The sequence below is a fragment of the Buteo buteo genome, chromosome 5 (assembly GCF_964188355.1).
Source record: "Buteo buteo chromosome 5, bButBut1.hap1.1, whole genome shotgun sequence".
In the NCBI taxonomy this organism is placed as follows: domain Eukaryota; kingdom Metazoa; phylum Chordata; class Aves; order Accipitriformes; family Accipitridae; genus Buteo; species Buteo buteo.
This window is the reverse complement of record NC_134175.1, coordinates 11,656,976-11,673,917: the sequence shown is the minus strand read 5'-3', so window position 1 is coordinate 11,673,917 and position 16,942 is coordinate 11,656,976.

The following is a 16,942-nucleotide window of genomic DNA, read 5'->3' as shown; positions in this document are numbered from 1 at the left end:
AATGGTTTTACAGATTTAAGTACAGAGGGTGCTACCAAAAACCTGTTATAAATCCTGGAGTGAACTCTTCTTGAAAGGCAGAGGTAGAAGAACAGGCCATCAGCAAGTAACCTGAACCACTACCAAACCCACAGGCGGCTGCAGAACTGGTAAAGAAGCCAAGGAAAATGAGAAGAGGCTTTCTGAAAGGTCAGCAAGGGAGCCAAGTCCAGGCTTGGGCTTCGGTATTTAAACTCAGTCTCACAACTACACCCTAGTGACTGGTATCTGGCTAGGACAAATTTTACTTGCAGCACCTGATCCAAAACCTGCTCGGGTCAATGGCAAGTGCTCTGCGAACTTCTCTAAGTGTTGGATCAGGGCCTTAAACGTGCAGCCAGGAGGAAAAACATATAAGGACTGTGCTGCAGCACATTGCACAGTGGAGGAAGGGCCAGAACTGCACTGCCCTTTGCCATGAAAACCAGTGGATGTACTGCTGAAGGTGGAAATAAGGTCCCGGGGAGAAGAAAGTCACGGTGAGTTGGAGGTCTGCAGCTGTGAGAGATCAGGAGGGAAGGCTTTACAGCCGCTATTGGTGTCATTACAGCTAAAGGGGCTAATTACATCAAGGCTTTGCTGCACAAGGTGCTGTATAAACACATGACAGGAGAGGGACCCAGTCCCGTGTTGATCTTGGTCAGCACAGAAAAGGGGTAGCAGTGCTTTTCAGCTATCTGGATGGTTTCCAATGAGCACAATGTGTGGCTGTCATTGTCCTCTTTGTGATGGACTGTGGTCCTGCTGGAGCCTGGGGCCTCAGAAACACATCTTCTGGGTGGATTAAGTTAGAAAATATATTTGTTGGTTCAGTTAGCAGAATGATCTCTAAGTGAAAGTCCATTTTCAGTGGATGAATGTGCCTACACATGTGTATATGTTCTAAAGGATGCTTGACTCAATTTTCTATACTGGTAGGCTGTCTATTGACTTCACATACCCAGATTGTCTTCCTATGCACTCATGAGATAAAAAGAATCTAGTTTTGCCCTTTTGTCTTATCCCCTCTTCACAGAAATGCAGGACCCCCCACAACGTGCCTTGGGGAGCTCAGCTCATCCCACTGGTTAGCCACAGGGCCCTACCAAAAAAACCACGCACCGGGAAGCATCCACCTTCTTGCAGACCTGGTGTAGCTCAGCAAGGACCTGCCAGGGAATGAGATGTTGCTCCCAGTCCCCCGACTACCTTGGGTTCAGCCTCGTCCCACCAAGGTCCTCCCAGAGGACCACTGATGACAGCAGCGGGGGGCAGAGGTGCTCCAGCTCAACGCCTTGCTCCCAGCTTCATTATTAACGTGTGCTGGTGTACTGCTTTGAGGCTCTCTGGGTCACTAGGAATGAGCTGATTTCTGTCATGTTACTAAAATGTAAGTGTGATTATGAAGTGTTATGATATACAGTCTGCAGAGTTTTACAGCTGTGTCTTAAAGGGCTCATAACAAGAAAAAAAAAAGGAGGCTTAAACTGGAAGCCAGGAGTATAGTCAAATTAAGGAGTACAATGGCAATGCTAATTAAAACCCCTTGAGGAGAAGTGGGGAAGGAAATGACCTAAATCCCAGCGCTGTCACAGGATGATTATTGCCCAGGAACAAAGCAAGGGAGAGGTAAGCCAGAGGCTGGAAGGACTAGCTTGGGTGATGGGAGATAAAGCCTTAACATCTCCTCTCCCCTGCCGCAGAGCAGGTGGTTATCCTTGCCTTGTCAGGAGAGCCAGGAGGGGCATACCAGCCATGGAGAATTTGCCTGTTGCCTGAACACTTTGATGCATGGAAGCCATTAAAGAAGACCTCAACCAAGGCAAAGAGCTGCAGCCTGCAGCACTTTGTCCTAAGCATTTCCACTGTTTCTTTTCATGTTAGACAATAAATCTTTTAACCATCTACAGAGGAAGTTGGTTAAAAGTGTTTCTCTGTAATTCTTTTCTCATTAGAGCATAGGTGCAGGCTCTGTGCTCTCTGCCTTGGTAAAGAAGTGTGTGCTGGCACCTTCCTGGGAAGTCCAGTGGCCAAGAGATGGTGGGCTCCATGAGAGCCTGCAAGGGCTTCTTCCAGGTCCTGGGTGTAGGCAGGGTAACCAAATGTCGGGGCTGTAAAGTACAGTTTGCATGGTTGAGTAGCAGTGAAAAGAGGGTTTGAGATTTAGGGGTTCTTTTGGTCCTCTCACTGTCAAACCATGAAAAAAATCATAAATGAGCATGACACTCATCAGAGCAAAAGCTGGAACCTTGTCTTTACCAGAAAGAAAGAAGTGTAAGGTTGCCTTTTTCCTTCAGAAGCAGATTGTTTTCCTGTGCACTCAGGAGACAAAAATAATCTATTTTTGCCCTATTGTCTTATCCTTTCTTCATATGTCCTTGACAATAATGCAGGACCCCACCACTGTGATTTGACCCCTCACAGCTTTGTCTTCAGTCCCTGCAAAGCAGGATGGGTCTTGAGGTTTCTCCACTAGCCTCTCCAAGAAGAGCCTTGTTCTGCCACCTAGTTTTGACTTAGAGTAGCATCTCTTGTTCCAAGCCCAGACAGACATGGCACAGCATCTGTTGGGTGAATAACTGTCCAACCGCTTGGGCTTTCTCTTTGTGTGTCCAAGCCTGGCAAAAAAAAAATTCCCAGAAAACATGAGCCTGAAGTATCCCTCTGAGGTCAGTGTGAAACCTGCTGCAGGGAGATGGGATGTTCCATTTCAGCCTTGGACCTCACATTCCTCTGGAGAGCTCCAGGCCTTTTATTCATGCCTTGGCTCCAACCTTGGGTTTTTCCTTCAAACCAATCCAACTGGAAAGTGTTTAGGAACTGCTAGCCTTGCTGTTCCCCATGTCATCTGTCCAACACAGTATCTTCCATTCTCTCTGAGTTTTAGGAGTTAATGAGGTGAGTCAGCACTTTCTGATCATAGCCATAAATTCAGCACCTGCTGTGGTTAAGGTGCAGCCTTTTGAGATGACTTCAAGTCCACCACCCAGGTTTTCTTAGAGGTAAGTAGGAGTGGGTGAGACTTTTTTACATGATGCCACTCAGCTAGGCTGCTGGATTACACAGCTCAATCCAGGTCAGTCCAAAATCCAGATAAATTTAGATCAGACATCAAGTCCCGCCAAAGACTTGCAGATCAGTGCAATAAGAGTACTGGCACGGGAACACAGCAACATTCACTGCCTTGGCTTCCTCTCCAGTTCTGCAACAGATCTCTGTCAGTCTGGGGCAGGTCATCTCCCTTCCTTTGCTTTGATTTAAATGGCTAGCAACTCACAGCACCATCTTTGTGTGTTGCTTACAACAGCAGAGGTAGGGTTTGCAATAGTGCCAATAGAGATCAATAGCAATGATAGAGAAGAATTAGTAGGGACTAATAATGACTATTTCTCCATCTGTTGGAGACTAGCTTTCTTATATGATCAGGTACAATTGTCTTTCTCCTCCTGTGTTATTGGTCTACAGCATTTTCTGCGTATTTCATAAGTGTATTTGGCAGTGTGAAATGCCACGCTGCATTTTGTGGCCTTGAAAGACTTGCTTTCCCGGAGTTAAAGAATGGTCCTTACAGACTAATTTGTGGTACCGCTAATGCACTATCTCAAGTGAACAGTGAAAATATCCTGTCACTAGGATGAGTAAGTAACCAGGATAGGTTTTTTATAGCTGGCAAAACTGATCCACCATACTCTTCATATGGGAAAGCTACTTTCTCTGTGTTTTATTTTATTTTCTTATGTCTAAAATGACTCAAACCCTTTCCTCTGTGTTCTGGAAGCATGTAGTTTTCAAGGTGGTGAAACATCACTGCAGCAAGAGCTGAATCACACAGAGCTGATCACACCTACTTGCAAGAACCCATGCTACTTTAATTCTCCTGGTTTAATGGTAGAGAGGAAAAGGAAGGAAGAGGACATTTATGACAAAGGATCTGGCAGCGCAGCATGTAAGGCAGGGCTGATTTGAAGGCAGTGCCCAATCAGCCCAAGGCAATTAGGACCAAAGATGCAGAAGAATGTAACTAATCTTGAAGACACTGTCTTAAGCTGAAGGACTATCTTTTATTAGGACAACTGTTACCATCAGAAACTTCCAGCCACAGGTGCTTTTCTTCAAGGACCATGCACAAACCCAGACTATGTTTCCAGCCATACAGCTGGCCACTCTTCTGGAGCCCAGAGTCTGGAAAGGACAATTGACTCTTCCCTTGTTTAACCCGAGCCTATTTGCGCACCACCTGTCACCATCCCATGTCCGAAGGCATCTCCTTTGCTGCAGCACTGGGATCTGGGTGCCTAGCAGCAGCTCTTGCTTCAAGCCTCCTAGAAGAAAACCAAGTGCAAAACTGCACTTGAAGGTCGGAGAGGGTCACACTTCTGTGCTAGAAATCCCTTGCTGGCAAGGGGCCACTCTGGAGTGTCCAATTCCTTGTCATTACCTAGAGGAAGAGCTGCTTTTGCCTGCCTTTGGCTTTCTTAGAAGCTGGGCCCTTTTCCTTAGGTGAGGAAAGGTGCTCTCCTCTCCAAGGTGACCTGGTGCAATTCCTCACACCAGTGCCCAGTGGATGTAGGGCAGAGAAAGGCTTTCCAAGTGGAACATCACAGTGCTGGTACATCACAGAGTCTTTTCACTGGGGTGCTGGGGTATATCTGCTCTTCCACAATGATGAGGCATAGGGCAAAATCTGAGCAGGAAGAGCTAAGGGCTATACGGTAAGTTATCAGGAAAGAAAAAGCTGATTTGCAGCCCCCAGCAGTAGGAAGCTAACAGCTTTTCCATCACCTTGTGTTAGAAGCCAAAGCTGCTGAAGAGCTGGCTATGGTCAGAACCACAAGCAGAACCCAAGCAAAGTCTCCAGAGACAGACTTGTGCCAAATGGGGAGCAGCCTGTGGTCTGCAGAGAAGAGACAGGCAGGACCAAGGACCCAGAGCATGCCTGTCCCCTGTAGTCTGTGTTCAGTCACCCAGAGGAACATGGACTCTCTCTTGGCAGAGGAGGGAAACATTGCTAATTGCTAACCCCCTGAGGTCGGGATGAAGTTAGAAGGTGAAACGATAGGTGCAAGCCCCAGAAATGAGGAGTTTAAGGGGGTGACAAAGTGGCTGTGGGCTGGAGTTTCCAGCTGTCTTTGTTGCTTCCTAGGGGAAAGAAATAAATGCTTGAGCCTGACCAAAGCCCCTCCTGGAGGATACATTTCCTGGGAACTCTCATTTTGATGGCTGTGAAATCCATAAAGTTTTTCTTCTTATATCTGGGAAACTACAGTCAAGATCCTGTGGGGCTGTCCTTGGTTAAATAAATGACAGTAAAAATAACTCACAAATGCAACACCAATGTGGGCACGTAAATCAACGCCTGGAGTGCCCGTTCAGGTAAGGTGCCTCCTTTTGGGTGGGTGTCTGTGAAGGAGTAATCCTGCAAGCAAAATCCAGTTGAGAGGGAGCAGGCAAGGTCCCATCAAGATATGACTCACAAATCCATCAGCAATTTCATTTCAGAAGAGATACAAGGATTTAACGCGGCTGTCAGCAGCATTCTTCAGGTCGCACTGCTGCATAAAAGAGAGTGTTAGAACCTGGGACTTAAACTAAACAGATTTCCTATAGGAAACACGCACAAAATTACATTGCTTCTAAAGTTACTTTTATAGACATTCTCCCGGAGAAATATTTCTCTCTGGAAAAATAAATTCACAGGATGTAATTAAAACAGTTATATGTGTACACTGGAATGGCCCCCTTTAAGTGCTTCTCCAAATGCACCACAAAATAAAGGAATGAAAGCCAGCTTTGTTTAAATCTATTAATAACAATATGTATTAATTATAAAATGAGACATTGTTCTGTTAGTTTATGGTTATGAAAATAGCCTTTAATAAGGCTGAGACCGGAGTACCCAGCTTTTCAGTTGTCTGCACTGTTAAAAGGGCTTTGAAAATCTACCGTAATCTACTACTTTTACTTGTCAAACCCTGACCCGATAAAGGCAATGGGTATCAGATTCCATACCCCATGGATTCTGGTAATAACCAGGTGCTGATGACTGTATTTTTTTTCTGCTTTTCTTGCCATTTTCTTTGTTTTTAGCTTTCATATAAACAAAAAAAGAAAGAGGCAACTACATTGTATTAGAGTTTAACTTTCACGCTTTGGGGAACAAAGCCTTAAGAGGCTTGTATTGATCCATCCCTGCATTGAGCGGGGTGCATTGGTACTCCCAAATCTGCTCACATAATTAGGGATAATAATTATCTCTGGCCTCCTGCCCGCACACCCCAGGCCTTGCTACCCCAGTCCAGCAATGTGTGGCAAATCTACTCACCCAGCTTTGCAAAGTGCCTAGGCTACAACACCCCTTTTCTGTCTGGGAAAGGATCCTCAAGGGTGCAGAGATGTCTCAGCCTGATGCCAAGCGGGAGTGGGGGGTAGCTTTTTCCTCAAGTTGTTTCCTGCTTGTGGAGAAGCTCTGTGAAGCATCAGGAAGGGAAGGCAGCCTGCTTCATCAGTATTTATAGCCCAGCTAAAATATTCTTGAGAGGCTATTCTGTCTTTCCTTCCCACTTCTCACACCAGAAGGATTGTGTAATGTGATACTCCTGACCTGAGGAAGGGATGCTGGTGTTATTAAAAGCGGGCTGAGATAGCCTGACATGCTAGAGATGCTTTGCCTGTTGTGGCATCTTGCGATGTTGCCCGTCAGCTCCTGCAGCCCTTGCAGGTTCAGTGCAGCCGGGCAGAGGGTCATCTCTCTGTCATTTCAGGGAGCGATTTGGAGAGCTCAGGGGAAGTGTTTTCTGGGCTCTTGCAGGAGGGAATCAGTGCAGCGGCAAAGAAAGATCCCTGCCTGCTCTTCTTTGCGTGCTCCTTATGCAGGCCACCTCTCATGTTAGAGTTTATTATACCTGATTGGGTACCTTTTGTTTTTTCTTTGATTAGTTCGTTTCACCTTTTATGCTTTTTCAGTAGGGATACAAGCTGAAAGCAAAAAGCCAAAATTACACTTTTATACCAGTATTAACAATAGCTTTATAATGTTTTTTATTGCTGTTACTGCTATATCATTGCTCTGATCACAAATAACACATTTCCATGTCCTTCAGGCATGAGTGGCCATATTTTCTGTATCTCTCTCAAGCAGAGCAAGGTGACATTTCTAATGCATCTCCAATCCAGGACCTCTTTTTGAGAGAAGAGGTGATAACTCGTAACTCGGGGTCATTTGTTAGAAGAAATGTTGCATCGCTGGTAGGAAAGAGATGCTGTAAGAAGGATTATCAGAAGAGTCAAGTTATTTCTTTACTGGAAGCTGATTTTTGGTAACCAAAACGTTTTAAACAGCCTCTCTGGAGCCACTTCCAAAAAGGAAAAAAAAAAAAAAAAAAAAGAGACAAAAGAAGCAGAGAAAAATGAACAGGGGTTGATCTGAAATACCCCGAAACAGAAACCCCTTCCCTGGGAGCAAGGGGAGGTGGTTAAATGTGTGGAGTCGAGAGTCAATTTTCATTTCTTAATTAGCTCTAAACCCCTGCGCCCTGCCACTGAGAGTGAAAGCCAGGCTGGGGAACACTGCCCGCGCGTCGCTTTGCAGCTGTTCAGCATCGCCGCATCTGAGCAGGGAAAACAATTGGGGAAATGTTTTATGTTCACACTCCACCTCGGAGGTAGGCCGGCGTCCAGAGCATGCTGTAAAACAGGCAGGAATGCCGCTGGTTGGAAACATGCTCGTAATTCTTGTGCCCCTCTTTCCAAAAGACACCTTTCTTCATGTAATTGTTTTAAAACCGCAGCGTGTTCACATTACCCTCCGCGGAAATCACATCTGAAAATGACTTTGTAGTTTCTTTTTTTAGCATTGGGATTTGAGCAGGGGGGTAGTTCTTGCTTTGTTTAGTTTCCTTAAATCCCCCCTCACCGTAACAGCCAGGGGCTTCTTTTCCCTTTTTATTCTCCTAGGGCTCAATTCAATAAATATACATCCGGCTTCTTCGCAGTCATACTCTGGTTTAATGAAATTGTGCTAGACACTTCCAAGAGAAGGATGTTTATTTTTCTCTGCTGATTCGGTTAGGCTGGTCCAGGTCTTGTGTGCCCGGAGAGCTGCTCTGTAAAGAGACCCTTGTGATTGCAGCAGGGACGCTGTGTCAGCTGGTAAGTGCCTGCACTCACTCAACACCGGGATTCTCTTACTGCAGGGCCGGGGTGCGGGCGGGCGGCTGTATTTTCTATATGCAATGCATGGGGAAAAAAAGCATGCTAAGAGCAGTGTTAAGGTGGGAAAGTCAAGCACTTGCAAGGCAGATATAGCTAGAGCTGTCTGGAGAGCCAGCTTAATTCATCTGTTTATGTGAGCACATTATGAAACAGTCTCCTATTTTTGCATAGTTCCATGCTTGTTTTTTAGTTAATGGCATTTTCTAGTTTTGCCAGAACTTGCCACCTTCATAGTGTGCTTTCTCCATAGATGTTCAACACCATGGAGATTCTGATGCCTGTTCCCAGCTGGATGCAGTGGTGAAGTCAAGCATCTCCAACAGCACAGCCTCTGAAGGAAGGTGGAGGTGTAGACGCTGCCATGGGGGACTCAGCGAGGCTTTTAACACTAATGCAGGTTTATGAGTTTGTTGCTCAAGGCTGGTGAGACCAAATTTCATGTCAGACCTCATTTGAGCCAGGAGTCCTATTCCAAGTCACTGGCAGCTGCACCCTAGGGCCTGGATATGGACTGCCTGAAATGTCTTGATGGGTTGGACTAGATGATCTTTAAAGGTCCCTTCCAACCCAAACCATTCTACGATTTCTGGGAAATATTCACTGTTTGATTTCTCTGTGCATCAGGAAACAAAGGCTGGTGTGGGACATTTTGCATCTTTGCAATGAAGCATGAAAGCCTGGCAATGTGCAGTGTGGATGGACTGATGCAGAAAAGCCAGATGCATTCAAATGTTAGTAGTTCAGGGTGATTCCTGTTCCCTTTGGGCCTGGCACTGAACATTCACAGAATTAACCATGTTCTTTGCCTGAGAGACCTTCAGCCAAAGCACAAGGCAGAGGAAGTGTCATGCCAGCAATAAGCATTGGGAAATCAGGAGTCAGGTCTCTCCTGACCCTTAGGTCCTGAGCTGAAATTGATTTTGCAAAGCATCAGATTAAAAAACCCCCGTGTATTTAGCTCTTTTAGTTTTGCCTTCCCATTCACAATTTCAGAGTTTTCTTCCTAGTGATGAAGCCCACAATATATTTTTTAATTAAAGCTGAGTGCCTTTTACAGCATCTCTGGCTCTGCTTTCCATGACATGGGGGTTAGGAAATCTCCATCTTCCCATTGAGGGGGACAGAACGGGACAGTGGCTCAGGGAGCATCAGAGACCTGCCAAAGGTCACGCAAGGAGAGGCAGGGGTGGGAACCCAGGTCCTATGAGTGGTAGTCTGCTTTCTTCCTACTTCTGTTGCCCTCAGCTTCTTAAACCACAGCCTTGCTTTGAGACAAGCTGGTCTCGCTGCTTTGAGTTAGATTTGCTTCCCACTTTGCTCCTGATGGAAAAGTTTGATGGTTACAAAAAAATGGAAGTGATTCCTTTCAGATCAGGTTCTCCTCCTTTTTGATCTGCAAAACCCAACCAAGTGTTTCCATTATGGCAGCTGCTTCTCCCTTCAGCCGAGGATGGAGATAGTATGCTGCAGGCTGGAACGGGTGTCCGTCCATTGACAGATTGCTATCAGCTCTTGGGTAAGCTGGTGTTAGCTCTCTGGTGGGTATGCTTCAGTGTACAGGACATTCTGGTCCAGAAAAAGAAAGGATGAAACCAACTGACTAACTATAACTTTGAACAAAGATTCTGATCCTGTCTGTTGGTGTTTAACATCTTAAAAACAGGAAAGGTTTTCAGATGAGACTTGTCTCCTCTTCATTAACGCTCCTCTTGTGATACAGAAAGCCCCAGGACTGTACCAGACCTTTCCTTTGCTAGAGACAGAGTCTATAGCTTTGCTGTAGCTTATATGAAAGCAGTGGACTTGCCTTACATTTGTTATTTTTGCCTAGGAGCTTACATTTTCAGTGTCCTCAGCAATGGTGCTAGCAAAGTGAAGGACAAGCATTCCCATATTGTCTAGTGGTTTGTGCCACAGTCTCTATTTGTGGATTAATTTTGGTCCTACCAGAGCCAGCATCTTCTCTAAGCCTAACTGAATTACCTATTTTAAAGATTGTTCTTAAAAGTACAAGTAGGTGATTTGGTTTGTTGAAGGAAATGTATGAAACGGGAGGATTTCCATTGTCAGGTTTACATAGGGATGCATCTCCTTGGTGAAAGGAATCAGAGCTGTGGGTCCAACAGGTGAGGGAAAAAACACCAGTGGCTGGGCATCAGGCACTTGTGGGATGGGAGACCCAGCTCCATATCACCCCTGCTTACTGCTTTAATCAATAATCCATGCTGCTGGATAGTTCTCACTGCTGATAGCAGTTCCCCTCCCCATTTCCATGCAGATATACTTTCCATAACTGATTTATTTTCCTCTGATTATTTAACAGCCAGGATACAGCTCTTATCATTCCCTTTGCTTACTTAACATTATAAATGTAAAACCTTCCAGGGGCTTTAGCCATTTGGTTTGCTCTTCAGCACAGCGTCTTTGGCATTTTTCAACATCGGGAGTAAACGCGAGAGACCACCTGCCTGAGGGCGAAACCTGCCCCATCTCGTTGCTTGGTGGACCCTGTCTACCACTTTTCTGCAAGAGATGGGATCCAGCCCTGGGGAAGGGGTGCACATCCTAGTGCACAGGGGCTGAAGATGGCTTTGCTTGGGGCAGCGGGATGAAGCTGACAATGGCCAGACTCAGAGGAAGAGGGAGGGACAGGGAAGGCTGCAGAGAAGCATTTTGCACATGCGTTGTGTATGTTGGAAATGAACTCTTCTCCTCCCCAGCTCTTCCAGCTCCTTTCTTTTTTCCTGCTCTTGCTTTTCCTTGAGGTATTTCTTCTGACAATTCCACACAAGTGGTGAAAGAAGTTGTTCAAAGGGCAAAAATGAAGGGGAAAAAAGCTTTCCAGTTTTATTTTCCCATCAAAATCTGAATGTTTTCTGAAGAGAAAAAATAGCAAAAAATATAAATAAATCCCTTTTGTCTGCAAATCCCCTGGTGGGAGTGGGGGAGGTTTGACTGAAATGTTCCTGTGTGACTCATTTCTGGGCAGCTCTTTGCCATCAATGGAAACTTGTCCTCAGCAGATTTTATGTTATTTTCTAACCTGCCTGCAAGGAGGTGTTTCGTTTGTTGACTGAGGTAAAGGAGGCGCCTGCTTCTCCTTTGATATTCCCACATCTGCCATCAGAGGAAGGCTCCAGATGGCCATTTCTTCTGGAAAATGGTGATAAAAACTCTATTGGTGTTTTCCTCCCTTGCCTCATGCTGGGGATGTCTCTGATGCGGCTTCAGACCATTGGTGATAACGGCTTGATCACAGTAATGTGCCCAGGAGAGTAAATACCCGCAAGCACGCTTGCTCCATGGGCTGGGGACCTGTGGCCAAAGTATGGGCTGCTTCCTCTCTCACGTGCTGGGCATGCCTGAGAGATCGGACTGATGCAGGCCTTTCCTTGGGTCCTTCGTGCTTTGAGCTAGGGTCTCCTGAGGAGTTCCCACAGGACAGTACTGGGCTACTGGGAAAGGATTTCCAGAGCTGGAGCTTTTCATGCCCTTAATGAAAGTAAATGCTAGGAAAAGAACAAGAGAAAAGCATGAAATCCTGCTCTCTCTCAGGTGGTCCCATAATTTTCTTGGGAGAAATTAAAGGGGTTTGTAGGACAATTATTGTCCTGTTTCCTTATAAACAGGCATCCTCTGGTCAAGGCTAAAAGTACTAAACAGCAAGCATGCAAGGATCAGAGATGTGGTGTGACCCACACCTCTCTGGGCACAACCAGTATGCAGTACAACCTTTTTTTGGCCATTTTTCCTTAATGGTGTTGCATGGTGAAGCCAGCGTAAACTTTCTTCTGGGTCCATGTTGGGGCTGGCATCCCCCATGCAGGTGAGGTGTTCATGACCTGCCAGCACCTACATCCAGGCTACCGATTTTACCTGTGTTTATCCTGGTGGTTCTTTACTCAATTTTAACCCTCTTTCCCAACTTGCAGGACTGATTGTACCAGTCTGCTGGGAGCAGCAGGATTACTGTTCATCTCTGTCTCATTTTGTGCTGTGCTGAAGATGACAGATGGGTGGGATTTTCTAGTGCTGTTACAGTATAATCTTCACTTCGCATCCTCCACTTTCGCATGGTCAGGATTGAAGGAGCAAAGTCCTGGACACCTGATGGAAGGTCAAAATACAGCTAGATGATGCATCTCTTTTCCCTCAAGACAGTCACATTTAGGCATGTCAAGGCACATTTCCAGCATAATTAACTTACTGGACTCCAAGCAACCTATCTGTTGTCATATTTGTGATTACAGCCCCAGTCTTAATGACAGTCCTGGATGCTGGAATTAAGTTCTCCTCCCATCTCTCATTCCTGTTTTCTGTTGCAGCCCCTTATTAATGTATGTCTTCATGTCCACTTTAGAAACTATACAAATTGCACAGAAAAATGTTGAACTGTGCTAAAAATGGGGGGATGGGGGATTTTTCCCCCCCTTCCTTCCACACAGATGCATTTATCACCAGGGCAACTTAACTTTAGAGTTCACTAAAAATTCAAGCTGTTGGCTTAGATCCATTAAGAGAGAAGTTTTATAGACTGAGCTAAGTGTGAATTACAGTTATGGTTATGGCATTTTTCTTTCTCTCTCTCTTTCTTTCTTTCTTTCCCTTCCCTTTTCCCCTTCCCTTTTCCCCTTCCCTTTCCCCTTTCCCTTTCCCCTTTCCCTTTCCCTTTCCCTTTCCCCTTTCCCTTTCCCTTTCCCTTTCCCTTTTCCCTTTCCCTTTCCCTTTCCCTTTCCCTTTCCCTTTCCCTTTCCCTTTCCCTTTCCTTTTCCCTTTCCCTTTCCCTTCCCTGTTTCTCTTTCTGTCTCTTTCTGTCTGTCTGCAGCTTGACTGTTACTCTGGCACGGAAGCAGTTACAATTGCTAAGTATTTCATAATGCAGCTTTCTTCTGCTGCTTGGCAGGTCTGGGAGGAACCTTGGGGGATTTAAAAGGTGGTGCCTCTGGAAAGGGCATTGGAGGTGGTGGTGGTGATGGTGGTGGTGGGGCTAACCACTTGTTTTAGCACCAGGTATAAATAATTGTCCTTTTCAGTCACAGAACAGAGTGCCCAGCCTGGCTGCAAGACTCTCAGGATGTCCTTGTTAATCCAGAAATGAGAGAGAAGGAGGTGCATTTCTCTTCTCAGTCGTGCACTGTGCACTCTGGCACTAAATGAAACCACTGGCTTAATTCCAGGAAGGAAAAGCAGTGGGTTAAGAGGAGTTCACCCCTGCCCCCTCTCTTCTCTTCCACCATGTTCAGGTGAGACAGACCTTCTAAGACCACAGAGGGGGCTTTCACAGCCCTGAAACTGGAAACTCTTGTTTGCAATAATCCCAGTGACAAAGTGCAGAAAGAAGGGTTAAGCCATGGGTCTTTGTACGTCCGCGCCCCGTGCTATTATCTTTACAACTGCATGCTGCTCACAGGGGCTGCCACCCTGCAGAAGGCAGACCACTGCTGGGCTGTGGGGGCTGGTGGCAAGGGGCATGGGAAAGTGGGCTGTGCAGAGAGGAGCAAGTTGGGGGGCACATGCCCAGGTCCTGTGGGGCAGGGACTCTCTAGCAGTGCCCCAAAAGATGGGCCGATTCCTTTCTGATCTAAGTGGTGCTTGATGGAGATCCAGCACCCTGTTTTCAGGAGTGGGATGGGACCGGGATGGGTGAACTCCCCGTTTCACTTGGAGGATGAAGAGCATGGTTTGGGAGAGGGCGGCAGGTGGGAGGATGTGTCTGCTCAGGAGAGGCAGTGGGAAATGTTAGTGCATGTGGAGGTATGGTTGAGCTAGCTGCTATGGCTGAGGGCTCCTCCAGAGAATCAGAAGAAGTGTTCTTTGCTTCTTTTTTTTTTGTTTTTACTTTTTTTTCTTTTTCATTGCTTCAGTGTTAGGAGCTGGAGAAAAGGTCTTGCCTAATGACCAAGTCAATGTGTGTTGGCTGTGTTGAATTACTGGCTATTTTTAGATACTGGAAGCTCTTGTTGAGAGAGTTGAAGGCCCTAATTACTGGGTGGATCAGTTTTCAAGTGGGGTGGGATCAGTGCAGCAGTCTGAAAGGCCACCCACAGCTAATGAACTGCTGGCCATGGAGGGAAGAGAGGCCAAGTAAACTCACCTGCCCTGGCTGCTTCTCCCTTCTCGTGGTGAGCCTGGACAGGGCAGGTTTCTAGAAGTAATGTGCGCCAAAAGAGCGAGCCAGCAGATCCCGATTCCACTGGCTGCCTTGTGCCAGTGGAGGATCTGCTTGGTGTTCCTCAAACAAGCATCAACAGCCTTTTGCAGCCTTTAGAAACAGTCCATGGACTTCAGCACTGTTCCAGTTACAGGAAGCATTGGCTGATTATTATTAGGATTTGGGGATAATTCAGGCTGAAAGGAACCTCAGGAGGTCATCTAGTCCAACCTCCTGGTGGGGCAGGCTAGAACTGCAGCCAGGGCTGCCCACAGCCTATGCCCTCAGCTTGCAAGAGATATGTCTGGTAGGAGCAGTCAGGTGTGCTGGAGCTAAAATTATTTCTCCAAACATGGCCAAATGCAAATTTGTGAATTTACATTTCTCCATTGCACGCAGAGTGATACAGACTTACATTATCTTTTATTTCTTCAGAGGATTTCTCTTAGATACCTACAGATTCCCAGTGTTGGCCATCTCCAAGGCTGAGACAGCAATCGCAGTCACTCCCTTTCCACCACCCCTGTACAAGAACTCATTAGGTCAGTTTGGGATGGGTTGGTTTTCACATGCATTTAAGGAAAACAAAAACACCCCCCCCCCAAAAAAAAAAAAAGAGAGAAGAAAAGCCTTGTTCAGGAGACAAACTTCTGCTAGAAAGTATAATGGGATATGGTATGTAAAAGCTTTCTGCCTTTCATTGCAGCATGCCTGTAAGTACATAAATACATGGATGAGAGAGAACAGAGGGGTTAAATGGAGGCATTTTCTGCAAGAAGAACTGAATGAACCTCAAATCATAAGCAATCCAGACACTGGCATTCCAGCTTCGTCTGTCCTGTTTACCAGCCACTTTGTTCCTCTCTGGGGCCCTGCTTTGTCCATGGGGACAACTACCATATTGCAAGTAAACACTGCTGCATCCTCTGCTCCCCTTTCTTGCCTGTCTATGCTTTACCCATGGGAAAAGAGAGAAGAGACAGCTCCGAATGACACAGGGTGAGTAAACAAATCTCTTTTAAAGAAAAATTGTGCTGAGCAGAAGTGGCCTGTTCCTGAGAGCTTTGAAAACTGGCATTGCGTTCTGGCTGGGAAGGCACTAAAGTACAAAGGTTTCTGTCCTTTGCAGTAACTATCCCCTTGTGCACGCAGGCATTATGGCTTTTGGTCAGGGGCCATGTGTCTGAAAGCCCATGGACTAACATGCCTTCTTCCTCTGGATGAGACCTCATAGGCTGGCCAGCAGTCCAACAGAACACTTTGCAGCTGGAGGAGCTCATTAAATCTAGTCCCATTAAATCTGTAAGGGCTGCAGACAATGCAACAGCTAGAAAGCTGCTCTGGTCTGTCTCGTGCTATCATCAGGCACAGTAACAAGGAACTGAGATGTATATGGCTGCTTCCCTGCCCGTGAGCAGACACGGGGGGGGGGGGGGGGGTGTCACACAGAGCCTCTGTAGCTGGATGCAGTTGTAGATTGGGGTTAGAAACCAAGGAAGGAATGCAGAGGAGCCTGCTGGAGGGTGGTGGGTCTGCTCTGTCGGGATGCTTGCAAACTCAGCAAAGGCATCTGCCAAAGAGAGGCCAGCCCTGGGGCGAGCCCACCTCAGAAAGCTCAGCCTCAGCCCGTCCCAATCCTAGAAAGCCCTTCACAGACATGGGGGAGCACGGGCTGACCAAGCTGAGGGTGGAGTTCTACCTAGCCCTGTTGTCTGGTTTCCAGATCTGGTCCCTTTGACTCAAGGAGGGCCAAACAGACATTGAGTCAGGTTTCCAGACCGGCAGCCAATTCATTCCAGGGGATGTTTCTTGGCCCCAAGTCTGCCTCGTCTAATGGCATAAGGACTGCAGGCAGGGGAAGGTGGCAGTGCTAGGCAGCACCAATGGCTTCTGAAAATCCCACCGACTCCTTTCCCCTTTTGATCTTCCACTGGGCAAGGCAAACAGGTTCAATTTGCAGATCTCTCCTCCCGATCGCTCGAGCCCAAATAATAACATTTACAGGAAACCGTGTTTGCAGCCAGAGTCTGGCGTCTGCACACTGATACCCTGCCACGGAGCAGCAGGAGTGGAGCTGCAGGAAAGCTAGATGGATTACCACCATTCCCCTCTGGCACTGGGGACTCGACAATGTGTGCTCAGAAGCCGAGGGTGTGTTTCAAACACTCGGAGAGCGGCTCTGCGCCAGGGCACCACCACGACGAGCTGCCGGAGGAGGTCGGGTTCGGTGCGGCCTGCTTTCCTTGCGGACCTTTTGTGTGGTTTCCCTTTGCAGTCCCAAAGCGTTGCGCCCGTGTGGGCACCTAACAGGACCGCTGCTCCCTTCTGAGAGTGCAGCTTTGGGCGCCACGTTTGAGGCTGCCTGGCGGGGTTTAAGCAAAGCAGCAGCTTTTTGCTCAGACCCTGCCGCTTCTTGGTGTTGTTTTGATAACCGTCTCGCCTTTCTGCTCGCTCCCAGCCCGCTGCAGCTTCTGTCCACCCTCACACAGGCTGTTTTCTCCCTCAGGCTTGCGGCAACCCGACGGGCGGCTCCGGGAGCAGTGCTGCGGGGAAAACCAGGAG